This window comes from Octodon degus, unplaced genomic scaffold (genome assembly GCF_000260255.1).
Source record: "Octodon degus isolate 3935 unplaced genomic scaffold, OctDeg1.0 scaffold00025, whole genome shotgun sequence".
Lineage (NCBI taxonomy): Eukaryota > Metazoa > Chordata > Mammalia > Rodentia > Octodontidae > Octodon > Octodon degus.
The window spans coordinates 4,916,669-4,929,176 of NW_004524601.1; the positions used below are offsets into that span (position 1 = coordinate 4,916,669).

The 12,508-nt window shown below is 50.7% G+C and overlaps 1 protein-coding gene and 1 pseudogene across 1 annotated transcript in view; one reads left to right on the plus strand and one right to left on the minus strand.

The window, feature by feature from the left end:
- Slc39a10 (solute carrier family 39 member 10) overlaps positions 1-5,522 on the minus strand; it is a 96,571-nt gene extending 91,049 nt beyond the window's left edge. The window contains exon 1 of the mRNA XM_023712375.1: positions 5,502-5,522. The gene's annotated coding sequence lies outside the window, so the exon portion shown is untranslated. The remainder of the gene's footprint in view (positions 1-5,501) is intronic.
- Positions 1-12,508, plus strand: part of LOC111816027 — a 67,963-nt pseudogene that overhangs the window by 40,615 nt on the left and 14,840 nt on the right.

The following is a 12,508-nucleotide window of genomic DNA, read 5'->3' on the forward strand; positions in this document are numbered from 1 at the left end:
GGCACCTGAGACTGGGTATGGTGGCAAGCGCCTGTAATCCCAGCCCTTGGGAGGCTGAAAACGGGAGAACCACTAGGAGTCCGATCTACATAGTGAGACCCTGTAGACCCTGTCCTAAATACAGAAGAAAAAAAGAAAAAAGAAAGAAAATGAGAAGTCTCCCCCCCAGTGCCACCCCCAGAGTAATGGTTTTGTTTGGTGGCTGATTTCCTCAATTGTGCTTGCTGTCTTCTATGTTCGGACAGCAGTCGTAGCCATTTCCATACCACGTGGGAAGTATTTCTGTAGTATCCAATGACGTTTTCTGACACAGGGCCTCCATCTGTGGCCCGCACTGGCTTTAGATCCTCCTGCCTCAGCCTCCAAAGTGCTAGGGTTATAGCCTGAGTCATGGGCCCACGGGGCCTGCCTCTCCGAATGACCACTTGTGATAAGCTCACGCCTTAACACTATTTATAATAAACCGTCTCACACTTCATTCAGCACCAACTTTACAAAGAACTTGTTTTTCCTTCCAATCCAACCATGATACACATAAGAGTAAACAACATGTCCCCAGTGAACACACAATGGAAGAGACTGTCCTTAATCTTAAGAGCAGAAAGAAATCAACATGTCTGTAATAAAAAAATCAACTGCTGAGCAAATAATTTGCTAATTACTTTACTGAATACCTTAATTAAATGGTTTTCTAGACAATCTATTGGCAAGATAGGAAAAGGACAGGGTCTAAGGGAGTGACTTATGGACTCGGCAGATCGTGGGGGTGAGAGAAGCACCCCTGAATGCCTAGTGACCAGCAGCTCTGGGAAGCAAAGAGGGACAGAGTAGAGGTCGGGAGGAGAGAGAATCTCGGGGCTCAACAGATGAGCATGGGAGGCGGAAGTGGGCTTCACCAGGGCGCAGGAGGCCCGGAGAGGCTCCGCTCCTGCTCTGTTCACTTGGGATGGTCAAGAGCTTCAGGCGCTTCGTCAAGTGAACTACAAGAAAACCCTTTAAAGGAAAATACTCACAACCAGCCAACTTGCCCAGGGATGGCGGGAACCTGCCCTTGACAGGGACCCTGCCTGCCCTCCTTCCCTGGATCAGAGATCTGGCACACTACCTGGAGCCGGGGTGCGCCTGCATCTGCCAGCCTCGGGAGCCAGGGCATGGCGATGGTGGGCTGGTGCAAAGGTCTGCCGCCGTGGACAGGCCCACGCGTTTCCTCTACCTCCCTCGCTCTTCTCCTCTTTATTTTTTTCCTTTGATTTGGGGCAATAGTGGATTTTTATTTCCCTTTGAACTCTGGTATGAAAATAGTCTAAATAATGCTAGCGAGGAAGGCTAGCCGGTGCAGTGGGCATCTCCAGAGTTCTGAGGGGAGGAGAGGTAAGGACTGGGTTGACTGCATGACCCGCAGGGAAGCAATGTGAATCGGTCTTGTGCACCGAGCTCTGAGCAGAATCGCCAGACATCAAAACCCGCGGACAGTTTGTGAAGTTCAGATCAGGCCGCATGGACAGGGAGTGAGAGCTGATTGGGCTGGCAACACCCAGGACACTGAGGTCTGAACCTGACTGAAACACGTGTGTGACAAGGGAGAAAGCTGGGGGGGGGGTGCTCCATCTCCAGTGCCACACGCGTGCACACTCACGCACACCATCAAAGCTCACCAGGTCTCTACATAAGATTTGTGTACCTTGCTGAACTCATCTGTTCCACGAGGAAAAGGTTTTCATAGTAAAGTTTAAAGAAAATTCACAGTGGCAGTTGGGAAACAAACCACTGGGTCTGAAGGAGGGTAGAAAAACTCCTCTATGGGTAAAGAGGAGCCGGGAGAAAGCGTTTACAATTGTTCCGTGCTTTGGTGCATGCCTTCCTCAAGGAGGCCATAGACCCTCAGCTCCAAGGGCGGGCAGGTGGTCTGCATGGATCCAGCCTTGGCCATGGCCACCTGAGGTCACCCTGAAGCACAGAACCTCTGCCCAACCTGTGCACCCCGCTTGGCTGAAGTCGTGCAGCCCTCTGGGGCTGGATCTCATGGACACCCACCTCGAAGGTTCTCCCACATGGATCTGTGATCCTGCACCTGAGCCCACGGTGGGTGCGTGCAAGTCCTTGCCTCATTCTGGGGGACCTCAGGATCTGGTCCTGCTTTTGTACCAGGGCACCTGACCCTGTCCCTGTCCCAACTCTTCCTCTTGCCCCTCTCCTGCCAGGGTGCAGAAAGAGCACGAATTAAATCACTTGAGCACTCCGGGTCCATGTGAGGACTTCCCAGTTAGGAAGCCATCGCTCCTCTACGACAAGGACCACTGTGATGCTCTCTTGCAGGAAGTGGCTATAGAGCATGACCAGGAGGACAAAGAAATTGCTGGCTTTCACATGCACAGCTGAAGGTGGCCTCAGGCCTGCTTTTCACAGTGTTCCACGGAATATGAAAGTGAGGAAGGCTGGCCAAGAATGAGAGAGACAGTGTACAGCTGAAATTTCTTTACATTCTCTTTGGGGAAAAATTAATGGATCTATGGGATTGGGAGCAAAAGGCTAAGAAAAACCAATATTTAATTTGTAGTGAAATGAGGAGATTTTATCTATCTATCTATCTATCTATCTATCTATCTAACATCCATCCACCATCTACTCATCAACCCATATATTTATTCATCCACCTATCTATCCATCTATCCATAAATATATCTTCTATCTACCTATCCATTCATGTACCTATCCATCCATGCATCCATGCATCCATCCATCCATGTAGCCATCCATCATCTATCCATCCATCCATTCATCATCCGTCCATCCATCCATGAGGTTTTGGGGATTAACCCAAAGCACTGCACATGCTAGGCAAGCACTCCATGCCTGGGCTGCATCTACATCATATGAGTACTTCGTGTTTGTGTTATTTCTTTTGCTTTTATTTTGAGGGAGGGTCTTACCTTGTAGTTCAGCTTGCCCTTGAGGTGCTGTTACCCTGGCCTGACCTCAAAATCACTCCTAGGTCAGCCTCACAGAGTGCTGGGGTTAAGAGGTGTGTGTCACTGTGCCTATTCTTTGTTTTTGTTTTTTCACAGATCTTACCTACTGCCCTTTTCTGCAGGTTTTGGGGCATGTTTTCCCTCAGGGAGTCCTCTCAGGGAAGGCATGAGCTGGCCCACCTGCGCAAGCCCTTTCTTCCTGCAGTCTGATTCTTACACAGGCACCAGGCTCGAGGTGGGGTCAGCTGCAAGCAAGCCACAGTCATTTCAGTGACACTCGGGCTGGGGCTCAGTCTCTGTCTGGGGCTCCAGGGGCTCCTTTCTGCTTTTGCTCTGGCCTGCCTTCCCGCCTTCTGGAGGCTGCATGTCAGCACTGCCATCTCCCAAGCGGAGAGTTCAGGTTTCGGTGCTAAGTAGGCACAGGCAGGATTCACACATAGGTCTGCCTAGCCATGCTGCCCCAGTGAGATGGTTACAGCACCAGCACAAGGCCTCTGTCACTGCGAGAAAGGCCCCGAGCTATATGAAATAGGCGCCGCCGAGAGCAGCAAGCCTGGTAGGCTTGTTAGGCTTTTACTTCCTAAGAGAGACATAAGAGACCAGTGGCGGTGTTTCATGTTCTGTTGTGTGCTGCTGTGGCCCAGCTGGCTTGGAATGCACATGTAACCGGGGCTCACCACAACCTGAATTCTTCCTGCCTCAGCTTCCTGAGTGCTGGGATTATAGGCTTATACCACCTAGCATACACTGATTTTCTTTTTTAAATAAATGACATCTTCATGACACTTTCTCAAAATGTGTGTGCATCTATGTGATTATCACTGAAGATGCAAATGCCTGGAGAAAAATAAATTTTATCCAGTGTAGTAAAGAGTGGGGTGAGCTGGATATGGGGGCATGCCTATAGCCACAGCTACTCAGAAGGCCGAGGCAGGAAGATCTCAGGCTTGAGGTCAGCACGGACAACTTACTAAGACCCCGTGTCCAAAAGAAACAGCTCAGGGCGGTAGTGCTTGCCTGGAATGTGGAAGACCCTGGGTCTAGTCCCCAGGAGCAGAATATAAGAAGGAGGTTCATAGGAAGAATAAGAAAATTTCTCATATTAAATATTAAAACCCAAAAATCAAGAAAGTAGGGTCCTGAGTTAAATTCATTTATCTTTAGCTCAAAGGCAAATGGGCTGATATTTCTGTTATTACACAAATAACCAAAAAGCAATCACAAAGCCTTTCGTGACCTACCAGATCCTCAGCGTGGAATTGCTTCAAAGAAAAGAACACAAACTCAAGCTGCTCTGCTTGCACAAGATGGCGCCTAGCAACGAGCTGGGCTGCAGGGTCACCCCACAGCCACCCAGATCACCTCCTTGCCTGGCCTGGCTCTTCCCTATTTCTGTTTAGTTTCTGCTATAGAAGAAAAGCTAAGCACACAACTGAAATCCTAGTGCCTTACTTTGTGATGAAAGTTAGTCTGAAATGAGTTTGTTTACTTTGAAGTCAAGCCAGAATTTGTTCCTGAAAGAGTTGGGCCCTGGCCTGCGGCAGCGTGGTTCTTGATCCTCCCTAGGTAAAGCCAGGCAGAGTTCTAAGCCGGGGCCTTTGACAGTGTCTTCTTCCCATTTGCATTCTGAGAGTGCCTGGTGTTAAACCCAAAATGAGTTTTGTCATAAAATGAAAGCTTTATCATAAAACAAAGGCGCTCTTCTGGCTAACAGAGGCGGTAGATCACCCAGGCATTCGGGTCTCTGGTGGGTCTCCTTTGAGTCTCTGGATCAGTTGGGCGCCCTCTTAATCTCGATTAACTACAAATGTGTCTGGGTGGTTCAGGTTCAACATGGTCGGAAGGCAACCCAGACAAACCAGTCTTTCTTTCTTTCAATGTTTTGCCCTCTTACTGTGTTCCCAACAGCGATTGCAGCCAATAGTCTTCCTTGGCAATTTGACCTCACGTCTCAGACTGTAACTTTTTCTCCCCGTTCCAGCTGCCCTCTTACTGCACATTCTTGAGCTCCTTTTCTCTGCCTCCTTCCCAGGATGGTCACTTCCTGTTCCTTCTCACTGTGGCTATTTTTTGAGAACAATTTCCAGCTGACTGCTGCCTGAAACCCTCTGTCCACACTGTGACACATAAACCTCTTTCCTGTTCTGCTTCTCCATTTTAATACTTTCCATTGTCTTAGGACTCCCTAGATTTTAATTCACATTTTAAAATTTGTTTTAGAAAAACCACCTTATTTCTCCCTTTTAATTGATAGCCACTTGCTTTTGCCTTTAGGCCTTCCAAGTGCTGCCCTCCCTCTGCACCGAGAGTCCGGTTTCCCACGAGGCACACTTCCAGGTATGAAACTCTGGGGTAGGATTCACTATTTCCTGTGCTGCCGAAGACGCTGCTATCCAAAAGTGAAGGATTAAAAGGAATGCCCGACTGTTCACCAGCCGCAGAGACTCTGCTGCCACTCCACTCCACAGCAAGTGTAAAGAAGCCAAACTTACCCCTCAGAGAAGATGCCAGAAGATGCCTGCGCACCCTTACCTTTTTATTCGATGCACTCCTGCTCCGGGGACCGTGACACACGCCTCTTGGGCCCAGGGGCTGTGGAGATCACAGAGGGAGGCAAGTCACTCCGCCTGAACTTGCATTACTCACATCTGCAGGGTGCAAGGGCCTCCACACACCACACTCTCTAGAAGGTGCTTTTCTGGACCAGTGCTTAGTATCTCTGGTCCCCGGCCCGGGAGGATTTCACTTCCCTGTTTTAAACTCTCAGGTTGTTCACCTACTCTCTGTGTGTTGAGTAACTCTCCAGGGTATATATCCGACTTCCATATTTAATATGTTTTAATTCAGCTTTGTAATGATCCAAGTTTATACACATGCGTCCATGAGCTCATCTTCCCTTAGGAGCTGCACGGGGGAGATTAGGCTGGCATGCCCACCGCTTCCTGGCAATTACGAGTCTGACTTCATAAATGCCTTCGCTTCTGCTCTTCATCCAAAAGTTTCAGGGCAGGAGGGAGGGAGGAAAAGATTAAAGAAATAAAACAGACTTCTCAGAACACCACAAGCCGGTGACTGCTAACGGACACTCGAGTTTCCTTTCTCACACGGCCCGCCTCCCAGTGTTTGCTTCTCCTTCCAGAACAGCCCCTTTGAAATCTCATAGCTTTGGCATCATTTTGTGCCACACCATACCCTTACCTGGAGCACACTATTGGGGACATAGTTCATCTGGCTTGTTAGCAATCAGCCCTAAAGATGTGCTTCGCATTTAACAATGAGAAGAAAAAGGTGCTGTCTTGTGTGTTAAGCTCAGCTTCCGGCAGAAGGTGGGACTGAGGCCTGGGAGGAGAGGGGATCCTGGAAAAGGCAGGGGTAGAACCTGGTCTGACCGGGCAGCCTCTTCCTGGAGCTTCCAGTCTGTGGGGTTGGCAGCAGGCATCACACACCCACCCCAGCCCCTCGACTCTGAAATGCAGCAGCAAGAAGGTGACCCTAGCAGCAGGTAGGAAGGACTAGGTAGACCTCTCTCGAAAGAAGACTCCAACAGCGAGCAGAGATAGAAAGATCCCCACCACCCAATGCTCGTGAATGCAAACTAAAACCACACACAAGGTGTCACCTCTGTCCTGTCATGACAGGCGCCTTCAAAAAGATGAGAGGTAACAGTGGGGAGGGTGGAGGGCACAGGACTGGAGTTGGGTGAGGGCCAACCGGAGGGACAGCCGTGAACAGTCCTCTAGAAACTAGAAATAGAATTATCCTATGATTGAGAACACTCGCTTCCCTGTTGATAGCCAAAGTACTGAAACCCTCACGCTCAAGAAATGTCTCCCCACCTGTGTTTATTGGGGATGTGTTCACAATGACTGAGATGCAGGATCAACCTAACTGCTCACCCTCAGATAAGAGGATGGAGGAAATGTACTACAGGTGGAGGATGGAATACTATTCAGCCTTGAAAATGGTGATCCTCTCAACGTGACACCATGGGTGAATGGAGGGTATGCAGTGTTATGTGAAGTAAGCTGGACACGAACAGACACACTGTGTGGTCTCGTGTATGTGTGGAGCCTGAAACACGTGGGGTGCATGGAGGGAGCTGGTAGAACAATAGTTATCCAGGGATGGAATGAAGCTGGGGGTGCCTTAATCCCAGGCGCAAGGTGTCTGGTAGACAGCAACAATAACGACAGCGTTAGTGACGTGCTGCACCGGACCATGATGGTAGCCAGCATAGCGTACCACATGTTCACGTTAAACCTGCCTTTAGCACAGACGTGCTAGGGAGGCGAGGTGGCACACGTGGCTGGCTTGATTTAATCCCTTCCCCTGCACATGGGTCAGAAGCCCACCCAAGAGCACTACTGCATAAGACAACCACTTAAAAATGAACTCCTCAAATACTCCTCCTCTCCCAGCCCCAGTCTCTCTCCCTCTCTGCATCCCTGTCACTCTCTCTTCTGACTTTTTTGAGACAGGGTCTCGCTCTATAGTTCAGCCTGGAAATGCACGTACTATTCAGCCCAGGTTTGCCTTGAACTTGAGGGGATCTTCCTGTCTCAGCCTCCCTAGTGTGGGGGTCACAGGTCTGCACACCGTGCCCAGCTCCTGATGTATGGTCACTTCTCAACTGTCTTCTCATTAAGACTCCAGGTAGTGCCAGGAGTCAGCAAAGCAGAGCACACCACATCAAATCCCGCTGCACAGCACCGGAAGCAGCCCCGAGAGGGAAGAGGCAGCCTCCCAAAAGGGGGAGAGCTTCCCAGCTATTCCTCCAGTGAAGACACATTACCTAGAATACATAAGGAACTCAGGAGGGAGCTGGGAAGAAATGAAGAAGTGGGAGTGTGTGTGTGTGTGTGTGCGTGTGTGTGCGCGCGTCTCGATGCAATGTGTGTCTGCCCATTCCCCCAGGAATGCAGTGATTGGGTGTTGTAAACATGAACTCATAAAAAAGACATTGGTGGTGGTTCGTGCTTGTAAGCCCAGCGACTTGGGAGGCTGAGGCACAAGCTCAAGGCCAGCCTGGGCAACCTTGCAAGATCCTGTCTCAAGAGAAAAATGTAAAGTGGGCCTGGGCCACAGCTCAGCGGCAGAAAGTTGACCCACCCGTCAGAACCCAGTTCCATGCCTGTACCCATCCCTCCCCCTTCCCCGCCCCCTTATTACACCACTTAACCTATCCTTTTCAGGCTGCCAGGAAACGCTTTCTAGATTGGAATAAGCTGCTTGATCTTGCTCGGGATCCCTTTCACCAGCATGTGGGAACACCCAGTGGACAACTGTACAGTGCATATTGTCCAAGGACACTGGGACCAAAGCCAAAAGTGTGAAGAGGGGCTGACTTCAGAGGCAGCGCAGAACGCTGGGGTATGGTTGAGGCGGGCAGGGCCTGCTCGGCCTGCGGGAGGCTGGGTTCAGCTCCCAGCACCACACAACCCACAGCAGGCCCATCAATGAATAAATAGCTGCATTAATGTTTTTTCTTGGAAAAGCTCAACGTGTTGCTTAATGGTATAAACCCGCACACAGGGGCCACACTGGCTTCTGGGCTGGCAGTGCCGACCATGGGGAGTAAGTAGAACAAATTCAGTGCCCCCTAAGCAGGTGAAGAGAGGAAACTGCAGCCCACTCTAGGTCTCCGGAGTCCGAGCTCCACAGTGTCCAGGCCATGGCATCTGCAAAGGCCAGTGCACCCCTGGATGGATGGCTTCCTGGGTACCCTGCTTCCTGTCCCAGAAATGTCCCAGGGGAGTCTGCCTCAGCTCTTTCCCCTCTGTGCTGGGCCAGATCACGGCAGAGAGGGACAGAGAGACCTGGGCCAATCTCGAGTTTCCTTGGATTTTCTTCTGTGAGGAGGAGCGCCGTACCCTCACCAGCCAGGCCAGAGGATAAAAGCATGCGCCTGTTGACGGCAGGAAGTGGGCGTTGGACTGTTTTGCAAAGAGGAGCAGGTTAGCAATGTCAGGGTTTTACTGAAGATCAAAATATCCCACTCTACCTCAGTCTGCTTATCCGGAATCCCAACTAAATTCCTAACCTCTTGGGGTTGGCTTACTCCTCTTGATTTCCTCCAAGTCACCTAGGCCTTCAAGGCGACACTGAAATACAGTCTAAAAGGCGGTGATGCAATCTGCCCTCGCTGAGAGGCAACGTGAACCTTAGGTGAGTTCCACAGCCTTCTACCTCCCAAGTAAATACGCAGTGCAGATGCGTATAGAACTGCTTGCCAAAAATGTTTTGATTGCTTGGGATGATAGAACTTAGTACACATTTTTGCTATTTATTTCTGCTACTCTTTTTTTCTTTTTTTTTTTTATTCCGGAAAGTGGTTGACATTCCCACCCTCTTGCTAGCCTACCCACATGGTGGTTTCAAATTGAGCACCGAAGAAGGCTGACATTATGAGGGGTGTGCTAGCCTTCTCAGTGCTGGGGAAAAACTCCTGATGCCACAATGTGAAGAAGGGGAGCTCACCCTGACTCACAGTTCCACAGCATTCGGCCCATGCCAGGCACAGCAGCATGGCAGGAGTGGGGGCAACACAGCCTGGTTCACATCCAAGAGCAGAGAGAACCCCCAGGGCATGTCGCCAGGGTGACCCAGCCCCTCCAACTGGGCCCCCCCCCCTTTCCAGGGCACAGTGAGCCGCGGACATCAGCTGGTAAATCCACAGAACAGCATGGCAACCTCCAGTCCAGGCCCTGCTCCCAACCCAGCCAAGCTGACAGTGCAGGTGAAGATTCAGCGACAGTTTCAAAACTGAAAGGTAAACCTGCCCGACAGCGAGGGTTACCAAGTCAGCTCCGACACTGAGGGCAAAAATCCCATCTGAGCTGTCCTGTTAAAACCCAAAGCGCTAACATGCAGCTGACCGGCTGATCACCCATCACTTTCTGGTGGGTGCACCAGACCCAGGGCTCCCTGCAGCAGGTGAGAGTGCTGGTGTCTGACCCAGGTGAGGTCCTGCTGTGGGGACAGCTCTCTGCCTGTCACGGGGGCGAGCAGTAAGGAAGGTCTGTGGATGAGGACAGGCAGGGAAGGGGGTCCTGGCCCCAAGCCTGCACGCCCTGGAACGGGCCTTCAGGGTCTCCTGTCCCGGCCCCCAAGCCTTGTCATGATCAGGAGTGTGATGTTTGGGTCAGACCCCAGGTTGAGTCCCGAAGGTGCCGTCTCTGCTGTCAGCTATCTAACAACACACGCCCCTGGTGATAAAGCACCTACTTAGAACAAGCTCAGTGGTCTAAAGCACCTACTTAGAACAAGCTTAGCAAAGCACAGGGACCGCGGTTCAATCCCCCAGCACCACATGCCAGCCAGCCCCGCCCCCTGGTGGGCTGAGCTGGCCACACACACACACACACACACACACATAAATAAATAAATTGAAAAAAATTAAAAAAAAAAAAGCCATCACCAAACCAAACCAGACAGAACTCCAGGATAAGAGTGCCCTTGGGGAGGAGCCCATGCTGGCCCTCAATGGTCAGAGGGCGTGAGGTGGAGATGCCAGAGCCTGTGCCAGCAGGCCTTTCCCCACCAACTGTCGGGGGACACCAAGGGGCCTGGGAACAATGACTACTTGCTTGAGTACTGCAGGACAGGGGCCACAGTGTTGCCCCTGGGAGCCGCACATGAGCTGTCACTGTACCAGGTTGCAGCAAACCAGTGGGCTGAGTTCACCAGCTGGGAGCCCTGGATGAACACAGCCCCAGGCAAGGTTCCCAAAGCTAGTGCCCCCAGGAACCAGTGAGGCTGTGAAGGGCAGCACAACTAAATCCTAAGCCATGCTCCTGACATTCCATCCCTTTAGCACAGCACTTTTTCAGGGCCGTATATGATTCCTCTTAGGTCCTGGGGCTAAGGGTCTGTGGCTGCTTCCCAGCTAGCTAGAGCGGGAAGGTCAGTCCCTGAAGGTGTATCCACACATGAGCACTGCCTCAGTCATCTTGGGTACAGCGGGGGCTCTGTCCAGCAGGGCCAGTGGCCAAGGCTGGGACAAGGTCCTTCCAGGTTCTCATCACCAAGCATTCCTCCTGGGTGTGGTGGCACTCGCCTGCCATCCCAGCTCTTGGGAGGCTGAGGCAGGAGGATCAGAGCAAACTCAAGACCAGCCTGAACAGAGCAAAGCACTGATTCCTACCAAGCAGGATCACTTCCTGATTACAGCAACAAGGCACAAGGGTCCCTTTCTGTGGGCGGAATCTGTGGAGGGTTGAAAAGCAGAAATAAAGCCAGGCATGGTTGTGGCATGGTTGTGCATGCCTGGAATCCCAGCTGAGGCAGGAGGATCACTACAAGTTGGAGGCCAACCTGGATACAAAGTGAGCTCAAGGCCAGCCTGAACTGCAGAGTGAGACCCTGTCTCAGACAAAAAAGAAAAAAGAAAAGCAGAAACAGAGAAGATGCGTAGGGGAGCCAGAGCTAAGAGCAAGAATGCAAGCTGCGAGTTTCCACACACTGAGCTGCACCTCCGGATACACTTCAGAGACATCGTTCTAGATAACTGCCTTAAATTAGTTTCAACCCAAAGATATGTGCAGGTAATCCTCTCCTGGCTGGCTTCCTCCCATATTAAAATCCGGAATTATGCAGCTCCGGTTCTCAGGCTAAGGCTTGTTTTATTTGGCTTAATTAAAAGCACTCAGAGTATCAAGCAGGCCTGGGTGATTTTAAAGATAGAAATTACGCTCAGGGCCAGAACAAGCAGAACTGGCTGGACCTGATTTCTATCAAGGTTTTCTTAGAGGGAATTAAAGAAGAAAAAGAAGAAAAGATCTTGGGGGGTTAGAGCTGAAATCACAGGAAGCCAAGCTTCCACGCTGCAGATTTGATGCGGATTGGGTTGAGGCTGCTCTGAGAACCGAGCCCCACCGGGCCATGTAAGCCTGGGCCGGAGCCAGGCCAGGCCAGAAATCCCGAACACCTGTCGCAGTTCCGAGTGGCGTAAAAGTCTTGGGGTAAAGTTAATGCTGATTTTCCTAAATCTCGAAAAGAAAGAAACACAAAATGTAGCTGTTGACAGAACAGTGACTCTAAAAAGATTCATCACCTTAATTCCCCATCCATGAGTTTTACTCCTCAGCTGCAGATGTGATTGATACCTCTTTTTGAAAAGTCATCCAAGGTAGAGTAGCGCACGCCTGTGATCCCAGCACTTGAGGGGCTGAGGCAGAGGATCGCCACGAGTTCAAGGCCAGCCAGGGCTGCATCAGGAGGCCCTGACTCAAAAAAAGTCATGCAGCCAGGGGCAGTGGTGACACAAGTAATGTAGCTACTCAGGAGGCTGAGGCAGGACAATCACAGATTAAAGGCAGCCTAGGCAAGTTAGTGAGACTCTGTCTCAAAATAAAGAAAAAAAAAGAAAAAGAACGGGGGTTAGGGCTGAATAATGCTCCCTGGGTTCACTTCGCATTACTGCAAATAAAAGAAAAAGCCTTGAAATGAATAAAAAATTACAACACAGTGCAGTGAAATGTACAGGCTGTGGCTGGAGTAGTGTGAAAGGAGAAATTTAGCCATAATATTCAGGGCTTATG